The sequence below is a fragment of the Montipora capricornis genome, chromosome 10, assembly GCF_036669925.1.
Source record: "Montipora capricornis isolate CH-2021 chromosome 10, ASM3666992v2, whole genome shotgun sequence".
NCBI classification, from domain to species: Eukaryota; Metazoa; Cnidaria; class Anthozoa; order Scleractinia; family Acroporidae; genus Montipora; species Montipora capricornis.
The window spans coordinates 13,999,159-14,011,658 of NC_090892.1; the positions used below are offsets into that span (position 1 = coordinate 13,999,159).

The 12,500-nt window shown below is 38.9% G+C and overlaps 1 protein-coding gene across 2 annotated transcripts in view; it reads right to left on the reverse strand.

The window, feature by feature from the left end:
- The window catches only part of LOC138021412 (cytochrome c oxidase assembly protein COX18, mitochondrial-like), a 401,574-nt gene that overhangs the window by 385,456 nt on the left and 3,618 nt on the right, over positions 1 to 12,500 (reverse strand). The gene's annotated exons all lie outside the window — the stretch shown is intronic.

The following is a 12,500-nucleotide window of genomic DNA, read 5'->3' on the forward strand; positions in this document are numbered from 1 at the left end:
GTCGTTGGGTGCTCCTGTTTTATATCCTATAAATTCTCATAACGCAATGTAGATAGTTGAATTTTCAAACCTTGAAGAAGAAATTTCGTATTAATTAAGTAACAACTACTTAAGAAACAAATGTTATTATCATCATCATCGTCATCTTCGCAAGTAGTAGTGCAGTAGTATTGGTAGTATATTAGTTAGTACACTCAGTTTTGATTTCAAAAGTCCGCGATGGTACATGCTATTCCCGTTGCGCGAGTACACAATGGCGGTTATTTAAAATAGGCACGTGATGCGTTCACGTGTCTAATGCAAAGGATAATTAGCATAACATTAATATTTATAGAATCAATATATGTCGATTGGATTAAGTGTTTTTATTAATAATGGTGAGCACATGGGGTCTTGTGATGAATGGTTCTGTGCTACTTTCACTGATGTTGAAGAATGAGAGACCACTGAGGAGGTTAGGGTTTAAGCCCCCATGTTCTTCTGATACCTTTCTTCACTCTATCTTTAACTTTTGTGCCAGCAGATCACTTTTTACATCGGCCAATGCCCTCGCGATAGCTTGGGCAGCGTCGAGGGAATTGGAAAAGAGTAAAGCCGGCAGTTCCATAGGAGCGTTTGCGAGAAGTTCAGAAAATTCTGAAAAAAAAAATTGAAGTGAGGACCGTTTGATTGAAGACATTTCCGGTTAAGAAATGAGAGAAGTCCGAGCATCAATTATCTGATTGCATCTGACGGCGTCAATGGTGATGGAAGGGACAATAGCGAAAAAGGGAATTTGACTCTATGATTATGCAAAACTTGAGCTACATTTTTCTATTCACGGTTTTGGCACCAACATGGCCGTCTTATCACGTGAGTGCAATCAAAGAATCAGAATGTAGTAAGGTCGATTAATAATATCGAGTGTGGGCCTTTTGATCGAGGTTTGTCGTTGCCCTTCCTGAACATAAACTGTGGGTTGGAAAAAAGCCTGACAGTAGAAAGTAAAAGAATGTTATTTTGTGGCGTTAGCTCGTCGTCAGATTTTATAAAGTGTGAGGTTCCGCAAGGTTCCATTCTGGGCTCACTACTCTTCCTCATTTACCTTAATGATTTTCCTGCATGTTGAAGGTATGGAGTCGCGAGGTAATCTGCTGACGACACGGACTTGACGTTTTCGGGTTGCAATCTACCAACATTGCAGCAAAATCTGTCTAACCATCTTACCTCTATAGCCCCTTGGCTGTCTGTCAACAGCCCTAATCTAAACTGAATGAGCTGAAGACTGATTTTATATGGTGATAGGCTCAAGACAAAGAGTAGCTAACCTATATATGCATTTTGATGTACAAAGTCAAACACATCCTAAGCCCTTCTACATCTTTCAGGAATATAACTCTTTCTATAATTTAAAAGCCACCTTCAACCGATAGGATTGCCGATCATTTGTGTTTGTTATGGAAATTTGCATTGCTTATCGTAGCGATCCGACTGGATGAATTTCAGCTTTGGCGGGATTTATAATGGCGGGATCAATGGTTCCACGGCAACGCAATGCCTGTCGGTTGAAGATGGGTCTTTAAGAGAGTCCGACCTCTCAATTGCCAGGTTTAACACAGTGATCGTATCGCAAACATTCATTGCGCTATGTAACGCCCACATTATGGCGCAAACTGACAACTGCAGACAGATCAGTTACATCGTTAGACCTCAGTTCTTTGTTAGACGATGGCTCCAGGGGCTATGCTCTTTGTAATTCTCAATTGTTTTCTTAATTCGTATTTTATAATATATGAATGTATGTATATAAAAATTAATTTAGAATCTAGTAGGTAGTATTTCTGTGTAAATAATATTATTTATTGTCATTAGTGTGGAATATTTACCAAACTAGAACGTTTTGATAAGGTAATAAAGTTTCTCTACTACTACTACTACCCTCGGAGTGAGGTAAGCTCTTTCTTTGTATGACACTGACTTAGAGAAGATGCCTCGTTGTTAAAATTGGCGAATTCCCACATTATATATTAGACAAAAAGTCACTGGCAATTTAGTTATTTTAAAAAGGGTTAAGTTAGTTCTGAAAATTGAAAACATACAGATATACAAGGCAATAATTGAATTATAGTTCACTTACTGCTTTGTTGTTTGGGGTTCTTTGGGTAAAACACAAATGGTTAATTGACAAACACTTCAAAATCGCAGAGCGCGTATTATTACCGTTGCTTCTTACTCTCGAAAAGATCCCATGAATCAGATGTTTAAAACATTATGGTCTTGCCCCTCAGTATATGTACACGTCAGAGATATTTAAACGATTTTTTAACTCTTCTATAAGTGATCTTCCAAACTGCACATTGCCCTTCCAAAATGTCAGACTAATTATTGCAGAATAGTTTTTCATTCACTGGCGTGGAAGTTTGTAATGATCTGCCGTGTACTCTAAAGAAGAAACTTATTGGAAGTGGCAGTTTGTGAGAAGACTAGCCTCCCATACCATCGGCATCAGCAAAGCATTATTTTAATTTTACGCATACACTCATTTTAATTTAATAGAGCGTTTTCACTCGCGTGACCAGCAGCCATATTGGATTACTCAAACAAAAGAAAGTATTTGCATAAAAATCAGAGTTCAATTCCCGGAGGATTAGTTTGGTACACCATCCAGGCCGCCATTTCTTTGATTTGGAACATCAACATGGCCGCCGTGACGTCATATGAAAACACTCTTTTGGTAAGATATCGTTGACGTCACCCATTGTCATTAAAAGTCCTTTTGTTCCTGTGGTTGGTAAAAATTTGAATAAGAAAAGCAATGTTTGTAAACAGATGTCTTCCCTATTGTAACCTACTGTATTTTTTCTCTTTATTGTATGCAGTTAATAGAGCTTTGGTTTATAGGTGGTTTTCACGCAACGTCATAGCCGCCATATTGGTAAGATCTCTCAATAGCTCCTTTTGTTCTTCCACCAGAAATTGTACATTGCAGCATTCTTATCTCTGTCTCTAGCTATCGGTTGCAAACCACCTTTTATGGTAACTAAATTTTGACACTTTGTATCTTTTAGTTTTACAAAACTCCGTGTCGAAATAAAGATCTTACTTCTTCCTACGTATAACAATCACTACCTAATCTCTTTAATGTTTCTATTGAACCAATACTTTTCCCCGAGACCTTAAATTTGCTGACCTCTCTCCTATATTCAAAGACGGCGAGCGCAGCACAATTACCGACCAATAGGTTGTTTGCAACCAAATCTCTAGAGACACATAACAATGCTGCAATGTGCAACTGCTGGTGGAAGAACAAAAGAAGCTAATGAGAGATCTTTTGTTTTCGTCCACCAAATTCTTCAAATTCTTCTTGGCCACCAAGTTGTTTAAGCGCTAAGCCTCGATTTCAGGATTAAACGCTAACCCTAAATCACAGTTATTGAAAGCTAACTGTTCTAAAACGGGTTCTTAGACTTAAATACTGCTTATCAGCGCTATTTGCAAGAAAGGATTTTTATTTGACATAAAATGGGTTGATTCAATGGTAAACGGGCAAACCCTCTCCCGCTATCTTTGAAATTTAAGGTGGCTGGAGCCAGTTTCATCACTTTTAAGAGGCCTTTTCATTAGAAGGGTTATAACTATTATACTGTATGACGTAACAGCAATGTTATGGCACTATAGGCAACACCAATTATTCCTTAACAAAATGCGCCCACTATTGGGACGCAATAGGTTACTATGGAAACATGAAAGCTCTCCAAGAACACCCAATATTTCGTCTTTACTTGCTCATATCTCGAAAATGAACTCCGTGACTCCCCTTTTTTATTGTGAAAATTGCATTTTGTCTGAAGAACTTAATGTATCTTTAGGCAAATTGAAACTGATTCAGTCAATACATTTATCTAAATAATAATAATTATTGTTCAAAGCAATTTCAATCTAACATTTGAACAAATGACAATACTTTTGAATTTTCGCGCAGAATGTGCAAGGGCGCGTGCTATATCCCGCCATATTTTTTCCGCCCACTGTCTGTTTTCGTATTTATTGCCTTTGTTTTTGGATTTTGTCTGTTCTTTCACGGAAATCACAGTCATTGTCATGCAGTCACTATTTGTGCTAGAGCTCAGGCAGCTATTTTACGGTCATCTGGCCATTCAGTAGAAGAAATTGCCAAATTGCATGTTTAAAAAGACCGAACGTAGGGTCAGGAACAAGTGGTCATAAAGAAGGAGGACAAACCAAGGAGCGGACGGCCGTCTGTTTTCACAAAATATTCAAGAAGTATGATCACGAAATCTAAGCATAAACGTAAAAATTCAACAAGAAAGATTGCTAAAAAACTTCAACATCACAATATCAACGTTTCCAGCACGACGGTATGAAGATTGAAATTTGCCAGGAAATACTCCAAGCTCACGGCGGAAGATTGGGAGAACTTCCTATTTACAGATGAGTGTCGTAAGTATCTAGTTCATTACCCGAATCCAGAAAACCACATCGTATTGGGCCCTCATACCAAGGTGAAACAAAGTGCGAAGGTGATGGTGTGGGGAGGCATGACGGGTTGTGGTCCGACGAAGTTACACATCTTACCCAGTGGCCAGACCTCAACCTCCAAGTAATGAATCAAAGAAATTGTAGAAAACAGAAGTGAAACCGTTAACCTCAAGGCGGCACGTTACAGACGGACCGACGAAAAGAAAGCTGTTTAGCTCAAAGAAGGCAATGACCTTTGTGCAGGACGGAGCGGCGGTGCACACTTCAAAGGCGGATCAGACATGGTGTCAGAAGAATTTGCCAAACTTTTATACCCATTGACGACTTGCCGGCAAACTCACCTGATCTGAACATCATTGACGATACAACATACAAAGATCCACCCCCTGAAACACTGGACGAGCTGAGAAGGCGACTACGGTTCGGACGAAAAAATGCTAACTCTCGACATGTTTCAGGAGATCGCGCGATATTCTGCACCGCCGCTTAGAAACTAACATAAAAAATAAAGGAAGCCATTCTAGTTACTAATATTTAAGATATTCGATGTAAAATCAATAAGGAATAACATACTTAAATTTCCAATAAGTATTTGTAATAATTACTGAAATATAAGTGAACAAATTATCGGAACGAACTACTGAAACATCCTCTAGAATAGTAATCAGCTATGTGAAATAGAACTATCGGCAAAGTTTTAAAACATTCATTTAATGTTTCGAAAATTTATTTATTCAACTTTATTCAAAGGCATGGTAATAGAGCACAGAACTGTAAAATGGTGTATCGGACTGGCAAAGGGATAACGTTTAAAAGCGTAATCCGTTCAAACTTTTCACGGTGGCAATTCGTCCTTTTATCATCTTGTCTGATAAAACCAAATTTTCCTGTTTAATTTACTCTTCTACGGACACTACACAACAGTTTCTTTTAAAACTAATCCTTTCATTCAGCAATAAAGCTACCAAAAGATCTCTCAGAGAGATGTGATATAGGAAATTTAACTCATATATTATTTCATCATGAAATGCCATCATCGTCGTTGCTGCATCATCATGCCATGGTAACTTATTATAACCGCCTATGCGGTAGTCACACTACCACCATACCTAAGTTACCATTTGCTTGGAACAACTTATGATTTTTCTTTATTCACTAACACAACTAACGACTGCTTTTACACGGAGGAAAAGATTCTTGATCCAAGCACATGCTTTGCAGGAGTGGTCCCTAAGCCTACAGTCTCATGGAGTCGTTGCTAGACCCTCTGCGACAAGGCTTTCCTATTGCCATGGTAACTTGTTAAGTCACAAAAATGACTGCATTTTGTTCAGCAATAATTGATGTTTCACATTGTACCATAACACATGATAACATAGCTGTTACGTGATTAAGTGTTGTAGTGTCAATCCTTCTAATAACAAGGTCTCGTGAAAGTGTTGAAACTGGTTTGAGCCTCTTTTAACGGCAAAAAATGTAATATTGAATATTCTGTTAATAAAATTTACGTACCCTTTTCCCGTCATGCATTCTATGTTAAGTTGCCTATATTCCAGATATTTCACACGCTATATCACTATTCATAATATGCATGAAAAATTTCTCCATTCGGAATCAGGCCTAAGAGAAGTGCAGTTTTCAGGTAACACAGTGCAGAAAAGGTAAATTCAATGCAAAAAAAGTAACAAACCAACTAAAGGATTCTGATAGGTCAATGATCAAAGAAATTAACAGATAGCCAATCCAATTGAGTAAAAACAATGCAAACAGACTGACACTAGTGGAACAAGCCTTCCTTGTGCGCCTTAATTTACGACTCGATCAAAATAACTGTTCCGCAGGGTCTTAATTGTTCAAAACAGCAGAAAATATGACTGCTACAATTGATACGACTGCCAACCTATATATAGCTACGTCAAGGTGGATTAATTATTGAAAGCATTAAAAGAATTTGTTCCGGCCTAATTTGACTTTTTTGATCTTCAGTGTAGTTTTACATTTGTAATTAATACAACAAATTTTACTTGAATTCTCTTGGCTTGTCATGGTTTCACACCTGGAGTTTCATCAAACTGGACAAAAAAAAGCAATATGAGAAGGGACAAAAAGACAATTCTTTTGCCTGAAAAGTGGTTAATATGGTTCCGTAATGGCAGTTAGTTTTTCGCCGCTATCGCCACATAAAGCTTAGTCCAAGTGATTTTTTTTGTCGTTTAGTCCTATGCTCTGAAAATAACAAGTTGACGACTCATCAATTGCTTTCAATCAGGTTTAGAAAGTTTTATTGCACTTTCTTAATCTTCGAATCATTGCTTAAATTTTATATCGTGTGTTCATACTACACAGGGCAATGCAACGAGAACGTATACGTATTAATTTTTCAACCCAGATCGTGTTTAAATATTTAAATAGCCCTCGGTGATATTGCGCGACCGAAGTTTGTCGTTACTGTTTGCTTTTTCCTTTTCTTCATAAGGCCATAGCAATCTCTATTGGTAAGCTATTGACAGGTTGCCCAAATATTAATGCGTTTATTCAGCTCTAATTTTGACTTAAAAGGACACAAAGCAAGCTTTCTGCTCCAGGTGCTGCTTTCGCGTCTCATGAGTCCTAGTTGGAGTTCAGCTCATTTCTTCGTTCAAATGACTTTGCCTGCAAGTTTCCCTTTTGCTAATCGTCTTCACCGCTGCAATTCCAGTGCTACCATAAATCAAGGTAAGAGATTGCTTTTTCCTTTTTTTATAAAGCCGTAGCAATCTCTATTGGTAAGCTATTGACAGGTTGCCCAAATATTAATGCGTTTATTTAGCTCTAATTTTGACGTAAAAGGACACACAGCAAGCTTTCTGCGGCAGGTGTTGCTTTCACTTCTCATGAGTCCAAGTTGGAGTACAGCTCATTTCTTCGTTCAAATGACTTTGCCTACACGTTTTCCTTTTGCTAATCGTCTTCACCGCTGCAGTTCCAGTGCTACCATAAATCAAGGTAAGAGTTTCCTTTTAGCCGTTTTAAGAACCCCTCACCTTTTCGAAAAGGTTTTTTTTCTGTAATTAAGTGTGTCGGTGGCACATAATATGAGGCAGCCAGAGGACTTTTTCCCGGAGATGCTATTTCGCTGTCAAGTTCTTGAAAGAGATCTTTCAGAAAAAAAAGTATGAACGGAACATCCAACAATTTATGGCCGGGTGACGCTACCATCAAGAAATACGCTAACATCAAGAAATACGCAGATCGAAGAGAGTTTGATACGATAAGGCTGAAGGCCGAGGCGGAAAATATTCTTTAAAATATGCAAGCTACTTGACAGAAACTGACAAACATATGAAAATCCTCGGGAGATCTCGGGCCTTCGGGTACCGTAAGGGATCGGGCAAACCACTCCAACATGCGTTCGATTTTGTCGAACAACCATGTTGAGACAGTTTGCTCCCCCCTTTCAACCCTGTTGAAACATGTTGAATCGAAGTTGAATCGATTATGAATGAATTAAAAGACGTTTAAACTTTGCTTCAACAACAATTCAACATTTCTAGATCTTTTGTCATCGCGAATGTTGCATGAAGTTCAAGCCGTTTTTGCGCGACTCTTTCAACATTGTTGGGTATGCGCGTTCGCACTGATCGGTCTCTCAATCACGTATCTATGTCCATATTCACAGTAACAAGTCCGTAACTATAGAAACATATGCGGTTGTAGCCTGGGACTGAATACCTGGCTTCTCGCGAACCTCAATCTCTCAACATCGTTCAACACCTTTCAACGAAGTCGAACGATTTTGAAGGAAATGTCGAAACCGTTTGCAGCTGAATTCAATAATTGTTTCATTCTTCCATGAGTCCCTTCAAACGTTTACGGCTTGGTGTGATATCATTTGCCCAAACTTTCGTTCCCGTAATTGTAGTAAAATTCAATTACGGGACGTATTTTAGTTGATCAAAAACAGGAAAAAAGGGAATGACTAACTATGCAAATACTGAGTGCTCACTTTTTCAGTTGACAACCAGAACGCCACAAAATAATGGCCTTTATTTGCAAAAAATGGCTGTGCACGCCCTACACGCTTAACATATGCCGTTCTCGTCTTTCCAACGACGAAATGAAAAATGTTAGGTTATCTGGACGGTCCGTGAGCCGGGCTTCGAAAATGAATTTGCCGTTTTCTCTCCACAAATCCACACTATTCATGACAGCTTTTTTCCTGGGAAATTGGCACACACTTTCCACGTTCACGTTCACGTATCACGTATCACGTTCTCGTATCTGATGCCGTCGTCCTTGCTCACTTCACTCGTTTACGCCATCGACGGGTAAAATTGCTTGGCGTTAGAAAGAGTAAAATCTCTGAGTCTTAACACAGGGATTCCTATAAAACGTCTGAGACTTTCTCTTGTTCTCTTTCTATAGGTGAATGAGTAAGATGGCTAATTATTCCTTGGATACCGCACAAAATGAAGGACTACTTAGAACGACGTTTTCTCCATCGGGGTGCATTAATTGGGTTGCAGTACTTTGTACTGTAGGTATTGCCACAGTAACGGTCAATGGCCTTGCAGTCATTGTTTATCTCAAAGAGACCAGTCTTCGCAAGCGTAGTATGTACCTGGTGATCAGTCTGGCGATAGCAGACATGTGTGTTGGAGTAATCTCGCTGAGCAAAGGCGTGTTCAGTTCAGGACATAAATGCAACCTTTGGAAGAGCCATTTATCGCCAGCCGCCAAAACTATTTTATTTGCCGTCTATTGGGTTTTTCCAGTAGCCTCCGTGACAAACCTTGCTGTTATTTCTTTGGAGCGGATGCACGCCACGTTTCGTCCATTTAAGCATCGTCTCATCAAGAAGTGGATTTTTGGAGCATCAGTTGCGTTCGTTTGGTTTACCGCTGTGCTAAACTCCTCGGCTTGCATATACTTATATGCCCAAGGCTATCGTTTTAATAAGTTTTACTTAGCGTATTTTTCAATATTGGCTTGTTGCTTTTCTATTATCCTTGTTTCGTATGCGTCGATCGTTGCTAAAATGTACTGCGGAACTCGTCCTCAGCACCATGGCGCGGGAAGTCGAGAAAGAAAACTGACCACGACACTTTTCATAGTGACAGTTGTATCTTTAGTTTTGTTGTTACCGTACACTCTTTTCATGTTCTCCAAAACAGCCCTTTCCAGACAAAAAAATAATTTGCATTTCTTTTTGCAATCTTTAGCCTATGCTAATTCCGTAGTCAATCCCCTTTTGTATGCTTATAGAATCCCAGAATTCAAAAGAGCGATGTCTTCATTTTTGGGGTGTAGACAACGAGCTCAGGTTTTCCCTCAGTAGTGACTCTTAACTTTTATGACTTTTGCTTCCGATCATCTCAATTACCTTGAGTTGCATATCAATCTATCAAAGAGTTTGGTCGGTCTGTAGTAGATGTAGATGCTCTTAAGCTCGAAATACGCCCTCTCGCAATTCACAGTGTTGCACGATCGCTTGATGTCGACAAAGGCAAACGTTTGCTGCTTTTTATATCCTATAAATTCTCATAACGCAATGTAGATAGTTGAATTTTCAAAACTTGAACAAGAAAGTGCGTATTAATTAAGGAACAACTGCTTAAGAAACAAATGTTATTATCATCATTATCGTCATCTTCGCAAGTAGTAGTGCCGTAGTATTGGTAGTATATTAGTTAGTAACACTCAGTTTCCATTTCATAAGGCGACGATGGTACATGCTATTCCCGTTGCGCGAGTACACAATGGCGGTTATTTAAAATAGGCACGTGATGCGTTCACGTGTCTAATGCAAAGGATAATTAGCATAACATTAATATTCATAGAATCAATATATGTCGATTGGATTAAGTGTTTTAATTAATAATTGTGAGCACATGGGGTTTTGTGATGAATGGTTCTGTGCTATTTTCACTGATGTTGAAGAATGAGAGACCAGGAGGTTAGGGTCAGTAAGCCCCCATGTTCTTCTGATATCTTTCTTCACTCTATCTTTAACTTTTGTTCCAGCAGATCACTTTTTACATCGGCCCATGACCTCGCGATAGCTTGGGCAGCGTCGAGGGAATTGGAAAAGAGTAAAGCCGGCAGTTCCATAAGAGCGTTTGCGAGAAGTTAAGAAAATTCTGAAAAAAATTGAAGTGAGGACCGTTTCATTGAAGAAATTTCCGGTTAAGAAATGAAAGAAGTCCGAGCATCAATTATCGGATTGCGCCTAACGGCGGCAATGGTGACGGAAAGAACAATAGCGAAAAAGGGAATTTGACTCTATTATTTTGCAAAACTTGAGCTACATTTTTCTATTCACGGTTTTGGCACCAACATGGCCGTCTTATCACGTGAGTGCAATCAGATAATTACAATGTAGTAAGGTCGATTAATAATATCGAGTGTGGGCCCTTTGACCGAGGTTTGTTGTTGCCCTTCCTCAACATTAACTGTGGGTTGCGAAAAGGCCTGACAGTAGAAAGTTCAAAGAATGTTATTTTATGGCGTTAGTTTGTCGTCAGATTTTATAAATTGTGGGGTTCCGCAAGGCTCCATTCTGGGCTCGCTACTCTTTCTTATTTACGTAAATGATTTTCCTGCATGACTTTGTTGGGAGTATGGAGTCGCGAGATAATCTGCTGACGACACGGACTTGACGTTTTCGGGTTGCAATCTACCAACATTGTAGCATAAGATGTCTGACGATCTTAACTCTATAGCGCCCTGGTTGTCTGTCAGCAGGCTTAATCTAAATGCGCTGAGGACTGATTTTATATGGTGATAGGCTCAAGACAAAGAGTGGCTAACCTATATATGCATTTTGATGTACAAAGTCAAACACAACCTAAGCCCTTCGACATCTTTCAGGGACTTTAACTCGTCCTATAATTTAAAAGCCACCTTCAACCGACAGGATTGCCGATCGTTTGTGTTTGTTCTGGAAATTCACATTGCTTATCGTAGCGATCCGACTGGATGAATTTCAGCTTTGGCGGGATTTTCAAAAATGAAAAATGTTCCACGGCACGCAATGCCTGTCGGTTGAAGGAAGGCCTTTAAGAGAGTTCGACTTCTCAATTGCCAGATTTAACACAGTGACGTATGGCAAACATCCATTGCGCTATGTAACGCCCACATTATGGCGCAAACTGACAACTGCAGACAGATCAGTTACATCGTTAGCCAGTTTCAACAACAGTATACGTAAGCGTGACCTCAGTTCTTTGTTAGACGATGGCTCCAGGGGCTGTGCTCTTTGTAATTCTCAATTGCTTTCTTAATTCTTATATTATAATTTATGAATGTATGTATATATAAATTAATTTAGAATCTAGTAGGTAGTATTTTTGTGTAAGTAATGTTATTTATTGTTATTTGTGTCCCCACATTAGTATGGTATATCTCCCAATTTAGAAACTAATAAAGTTTCTTCTACTACTACTACTAGCCTCGAAGTGGGGGTATAGCTCTTTCTTTGCATGACACTGATTTAGAGAAGATGCCTCGGTGTTAAAATTGGCGAATTCCCACATTGAATATTACACAAAAAGTCACTCACAATTTAGATATTTTAAAAAGGGTTAAGTCAGTTCTAAAAATTGAAAACATACAGATATACAAGGCAATAATTGAATTATATTTCACTTACTGCTGTGTTGTTTGGGGTTCTTTGGGTGAAACACCACTGGCTAATTGACAAACACTTCAAAATCGCGCAGCGCGTATTATTACCGTTGCTTCTTTCTCTCGAAAAGATCCAATGAATCAGATGTTTAAAACATTATGGTCTTGCCCCTCAGTATATGTACACGTCAGGGATCTTTAAACGATTTTTTTAACTCTTCTATAAGTGATCTTCCAAACTGAACATTGCTCTTCCAAAATGTCACACTAATTATTGCAGAAATAGTTTTTCATTCACTGGCGTGAAAGTTTGTAATGATCTGCTGTGTACTCTAAAGAAGAAAGTTATTGGAAGCGGCGGTTTGTGAGAAGACTAGCCTCCCATACCATCGGCATCAGCAAGGTGTTATTTTAAT